The following is a 6,527-nucleotide window of genomic DNA, read 5'->3' on the forward strand; positions in this document are numbered from 1 at the left end:
AATAAAAATAAAAGGTCTACTTATATGTCTCTACACACACCCTGCTTCCCCCCTCCCCCTCCCCCTGTGTTTCTTCAGTGAATGGTCCAGGGGCCACCTTGGGTATCTGCTGAAGCAGATGCAATTGATTTGAAGGCATTGTCTCCCATCACATGCAGGTGCTAATGTGCTAGGCATAGTATTTTTTTTAAAAAAAAAATGTTCATGGAACATTCCTGTCACAACCCAGACTTCAAGAAGCAGGAGGACATAGGTAATATGGATTGTGTAGATAGCAGCAATGGAATATTTTGTACAAGGGCAGAAAAGGGCAAGGCTCTGACTAGAAAGCCATATTTAGCCAGAGCTCCCCACACAGACTCAGAGTCAGTGTCCGTTTGCTCAAGACTCAGTCAAAAATCCTACTATGAGCACCTCCCATGTGTTCAGTCACATTCTGGCAACACAATGAAGATTTAGTTCTTGACCATAGAAAGGTCACAGTTGAGAAGATGAAGGAAAATTTCTTTTTTTTATTCGATATATTTTTTATTTACATTTCAAAATGATTTCCCTTTTTCTGGGCCCCCCACACCCCGAAAGTCACATAAGCCCCCTTCCCTCCCCCTGTTCTCCCATCCACCCCTTCCTACTTCCCTGTTCTAGTTTTGCCCTATACTACTACACTGAGTCGGAAAATTTCTTTTAACACAGAATTTTTGGTTCTAAGAAATAGGAACCAGTGAGAATGGTTCTGGAAACAGAGGGGGCCACTTTGGGATGCCTGGTCAGGAAGGGGTTTGTGGAATTCAGATTGGGGGACCTAAAGAGTCAAGACTACCTTCCCTGCCTGCCACTCATGTCTTCTCCCCAGTCCTTGCTTCTCAGTGTGTGGAGCCCTTCCCCTCCTCTTGTCTGCTGGTCCCATAGCCCAGCTCAGTTGACAGCCCTAATGTGATTTCATGGCCTCACAACCCAACTCCACAGAATTAACTGGAGCTTTCTATTGGAGATCTGGGAGAAAATTTGTAATCAAGAGAATGCAATTACTGCCCATACCCAGAGGGGCATTTCTAGATGGAAGAGACCTTTGTAGAAGGTGGTCTTGGTGTGTATGTGTGTGTGTCTGTGTGTGTGTGTGTGTGTGTGTGTGTCACAGACATGTGCACATGTGAAGAGGTGGAGGAAGTGCGTGTTACATTGTGTGTTAGTGCCCCTTCCAAAGCTTACAGAGCCTGTGATCAGGTGCAGATGAAAAAGGGCCTGTACCACAGGTGCTCAGAGTGAGTTGTGAACAGAGGTCCACAGGGCACAGCCATAAAATCACTGACTTGGCCTAGAAGAATGGGAAAGGACCTCACAGAGAATGGGACTTTGAAACAAAAGTAAATGGTAATTTATTTTGGTGAGAGGACTCAGCATGTAGAAGGCAGGAAAAAAAAAAAAAAAAAAAAAAAAAAACAGCCTGCCCAAAGGCACAGAACTAGATAGGACCATGAGTGGAGCTGAGGAAGGGGAAAGGCAGGTGGATACTAGCTGTGGCCTGCTTGCATACTAAGAAAGATTTAGGCCAAGCAGGTTTGGTGTTGATGACAACAGAAAAGGAATAGAAAGAAAATTCTACCACCACCACAAAAATGAATAAATTTTAATGAGTAATTACCTTTTTGCATCGAGTTCTGTCCTTGCTTAGGTTTAAATTTCTGTCCAACCTGGGGCTAAGTAAAGAGGATTTGAGAACTTAAATCCTGCAAGGAGGTGATGACTAGGGAACAATAGGTAGGTAGGTAGGTAGGTAGGTAGGCAGATGAGAGAGAGAGACAGACAGAGACAGAGAGAGACAGATGAGACGATCTGGGATCAAAGACCAATTCCATCATTCCATGTCATTGCTAGTTGAGAATGAAGATAAAAGCGTTTTTAAGATGATTCCATGGGAGAGACAGAAATAGGAACTCCATCTGTGTTCATCTCCCCTTTGCTTCGAGTCATTTCTTGATCACCCAGACTTTGGACTTTATTAAGAATGAAGTAGATGAACCCTGATCATCGTGGAGGAGGGGTAAAGCTGGTGTCCAGAGGGAGGAAAGACCTTAGTCTGAGTCTAGACACCAACAACTAGGTCTCTGGATTGAGTGACACATCTCTGGCCTCACAGCCTCTGAAAGCTTCTAAAGCCGATTACTTCCAGGGTTAATGTTGAGATTCCAGAACATACACACAGGGGGTAGGGTGCACAAGGTGATATACACAAACCACCTGACAGCTATAACCGACAACACTACAGGCATCCCTTCAGGATGCTTCAGTCCCGCCCACATGAATCAGTATGAAGGCGACATTGCCAGCCAGAGTGCACAAGCTGATCCACAACCTGCCCCATCACTTTATCTCATTTATTTTCAGGACATAATAGCTATCATAATGAATCAACCCCAAGATTTCAATCGTTTAAGAGAACATGAAGCGTACTCCTCATTTATGTAATGATCTAAGAATTCCTGGTCAGCAAGTGGCTTTCTTCCACATGATGATTCAGGGACTTTGTTTCTTTCATTTTATAACTGCCACTTTCTGCATGTCTTCTCCACTTATCTCAGGTGGAAAGTAAATTGGAGGTCACACACACACACACACACACACACACACACACACACCTAACTGCCTTACCTTCCAAGTCATAGCACATTTGCCCCCATCCAATTAGTAAAAGCTAGTCACTTTTACTCATTCAAATGCAAAGATACTGTGACATATAGTCCTTGTTGGGCAGTCACTCTCTTGTAACATCTCTAAACTGCAAAAGGATCTTTTGTTGTAATTGACTGCCTTGCCACAATGCCTTGGCGATTAAGGAGATATATTTTAATATTAATAGTCAAGAACAATCTGACCTATGTCTGTACAGTTTTCAAAGCCTTTAACATACATCATTTGTGTCTGATAAGAGCCATAAGAGGTAGGTATTATTCTTTTCTGTCAAACAGATTACAAGTGGTTATATGGTTACCCTGGAGCTCACAGACAGTACAAATCAGGCAAAAACACGGATCTGATTCCAAATTTTGCTCAGCATGCCTGTTCCAGAATATCATGACCTCTTGTAACAAAGGATGAGAGGAGACTAGAATCTTAGGAGGCTGAATATAGCCAGTGAAAGAAACCCACAAAGAGGCAGCCAGTCACCAATTGGGAACACAAGAGAAAGCAGCCAGCTGCTTCTTCAACAATGTCTTCTCGCCTACCTTGTCCTCATCCTTCCTGAATGAAGAGCTGGATGGGGTGGCATACCTGCAAGGCTCAGGGGAAGACTGGGAAAAGTCCACTTTGACAAAATGATCTGTATTGATAATTAAAGATAGAGAAAAGATTCACAAGACATCTGTTGGTACAATGGTAATCAAAAGGATTCCTGGAAAACTACCCTGGCAAGTATGCCACATGACAGTCAGAGGGGTGTGTCTTAGCCTGTTCTGTGCTGCTATAAGAAAATTCGTGGGTCTGAATACTTTATATGGAAGTATTTAGCTCATGTGTCTATTGGTTGAAGACCGTGGTGCTGGCACTTGCTTTTAGCTTCTACTGAGGGATTTATCGTGTGTCACAATATGTCTGAGAAGCAGATGGGCAAGTGCCACATATAAGAAAGAAGCATTGAGGGAGTCTCAGAGGGGACAGAAGAACTGACTCACATTGTAACAACCCATTTCCCCCAAAACAACCACAGGGGCCACATGGATACATTCATGATAGAGCACCCACAGTACAATGACTTCTTGAAGGTCATGTCAACACTCACTCAACACTATTAGGTTAAGGATTAAGCCTCGTTATAAGTTTTATGGGCTACAGTATAGCTCAGTGGTAGAGCACTTGTATAATAAGTGTGACTGCCTGGGTTCAATCCTCACTAGAAAAAAAAGCATTTGGAAGACAGATCATATACAAAATCCAAACCATTAAACAGAGACTCAAACTGACTTTATAAAAAGTGAATTTAGCCTTTTTTAATAAACATAGAGCTTCCTTCTTTTATTATACATTTATTGAAGCTTAATATATGTATATATTATGTATGTAGCATATAATGTGTTGCATATATTGATGTGTGAATATACTGAAATGATTTCATTCAAGCTATCTCATTATATACACACATGACATATATGTATATGTGTATGCATATGCTACATTTATATGTATAGGTGTGACACTTCATATAACCACCCTTTTGTAGAGTAAAAATGCTTCATGTCTGCTCTCAGGGAATTTGAAATTTATGTTCCATACACTATTAATGATGGTCACCATCCTATGCCTTAGAACTGTAGAAACTATGCATCTCATAACTGTCCATTTGGGCCCTTTAACCAGCATCTCCTTGTCCTCCTGAACCATTAATAGAACTCATAATTTTTTGTTTTATGATTCTCACTTTTTAGGGACCTTCCATATATAAATAAGATCATGTACCATTTATCTTTCTGTGCCTGGCTTATTTCACTTAACCTAATTTCTTCTAGGTTACTCCACATTGTATGTGGCAAGGTTTCCTACTTTTTAAGGCTAAGTAATTGTTCCAGATTTGTTTCTGTAGCTGTGATAAAATACTCTTAGAAAAATGAATTTAGGGGAGAAGGGGGTTTAATACAGTTTATAATTTAAGATTACAGCCCATCACTGTGGAGAAGTCAGGGCAGGAACTTCAAACATCCAAAGTCTTATCACATCCAAAGTCAAGAGCAGAGAAAAAGATGCATAATTCCCCCTTGATTTCTTGCTTGTACTCAGCCTGATTTCCCCATTTTTTAGGCAGTTTAGGAGCCCTGCCTAAGGAATGGTTCTGCCTACAGTGGGATAGGTTTTCTCACATCAATTACCATAACTAGGAAAATTTGGATACTCTTTTCCCAGGGAATTCTAGGTTGTGTTAAGTTGGCAATTAAAGCTAACCACCACAATAATAGTCCATTAATTTATTTGTTTCTTTATTCAACAACATGTGTAGTGTGTAGTTTTTGCTACCCTGCTTTAGCTCTTGGTGAACCATGCTACTAGCCCCTGTCCAGAGAATATTGGATCTGCAGTTGTTCAGCTTCAACTTGCCTTCTTGGATCAATTGCTGGGTGCTTCTTCTAATCTACCTCAGAGAGTGTGCCCTTCCCAATACTCTTAGCTCACTACCCTAAATCTTCCCTCAACTTTAGTTGCTCAACATTTAGTCCTCTCAGCATTTAGTTCCAGCTCAACACTCTAACCTTCCACCTGGAGAAGCAGCCTGTGGTTGCTCTGTCCAAGATCTCATGTGGCTGGCCCTTTTTTCCCACTGAAGCTTGGTGAAATCTTGCTTGCACCCCTGCATCTCTCACTTTCTTCCTGCAGGCTGGAAATCCTGCCTCTTTCCTTCCACCCAGCAATTGGTCCCTGGCATCTTGACTGATAGATCAAGAACCAATTGGAGAACAGGACCTTAGCATTAGCACCATCTCTTGCAAACTTGCACTTAGGCTGTTTCTATAGTTTGGATATTGTGACTATTCTTACAATGGATATAGATGCAAGGTGTCTCTTTGGGATACAGATGCCTTTTCACTTGTTATGTGCTCAAAAAAAAGGATGACATTCTTCCTAAAACTTTTTGGAAAGGGCTTGACCCAATGTCAACTATTTTGGCACCTCAGAATGTTTAGATTCTGCCTTTTGATCTTAGTTCTTTCTGCTATGTCAGGAGTTCTTTCTAACTTCTACCTCACTGGGAGCTGTTTGTCTCTCTTCCATCTTTTCTTTTTTTTTTAATTTTTTTTATTCGATATAATTTATTTACATATCAAATGATTTCCCTTTTCTAGCCCCCCCACTCCCCGAAAGTCCCGTAAGCCCCCTTCTCTTCCCCTGTCCTCCCGCCCACCCCTTCCCACTTCCCCGTTCTGGTTTTGCCGAATACTGTTTCACTGAGTCTTTCCAGAACCAGGGGCCACTCCTCCTTTCTTCTTGTACCTCATTTGATGTGTGGATTATGTTTTGGGTATTCCAGTTTTCTAGGTTAATATCCACTTATTAGTGAGTGCATACCATGATTCACCTTTTGAGTCTGGGTTACCTCACTTAGTATGATATTCTCTAGCTCCATCCATTTGCCTAAGAATTTCATGAATTCATTGTTTCTAATGGCTGAATAGTACTCCATTGTGTAGATATACCACATTTTAAAAATATGGAACGCTTCACGAATTTGCGTGTCATCCTTGCGCAGGGGCCATGCTAATCTTCTCTGTATCGTTCCAATTTTAGTATATGTGCTGCCGAAGTGAGCACTTCCATCTTTTCTATAACTGTTTGACAGTAGAATTGCTTTTATACTGCATGGTCTTTCATTATGACAGAAAGTACAACCTCCAATTCTCCTGCCATTTCATGCTTTGATACATGGATAAGCATCACAGTAGCTAAAGAAAGAGGCCAACTACTGTTCATGGCTCATGTGGTCCACCCAATTAATGAGAACACAGACCATTATGGATGTTGTTTGGCATGCATGTATGTGGGAC

The 6,527-nt window shown here is 41.5% G+C and overlaps 1 non-coding gene across 1 annotated transcript; it reads right to left on the bottom strand.

Annotated features, from left to right (window-relative positions):
- Window positions 1-6,187: 6,187 nt before the first annotated feature.
- Window positions 6,188-6,294, bottom strand: LOC127688279 (U6 spliceosomal RNA). The gene has a single exon (XR_007978663.1). It is a non-coding gene; the product is annotated as a U6 spliceosomal RNA (small nuclear RNA).
- Window positions 6,295-6,527: the final 233 nt, after the last annotated feature.

The sequence above is a fragment of the Apodemus sylvaticus genome, chromosome 6, assembly GCF_947179515.1.
Source record: "Apodemus sylvaticus chromosome 6, mApoSyl1.1, whole genome shotgun sequence".
NCBI classification, from domain to species: Eukaryota; Metazoa; Chordata; class Mammalia; order Rodentia; family Muridae; genus Apodemus; species Apodemus sylvaticus.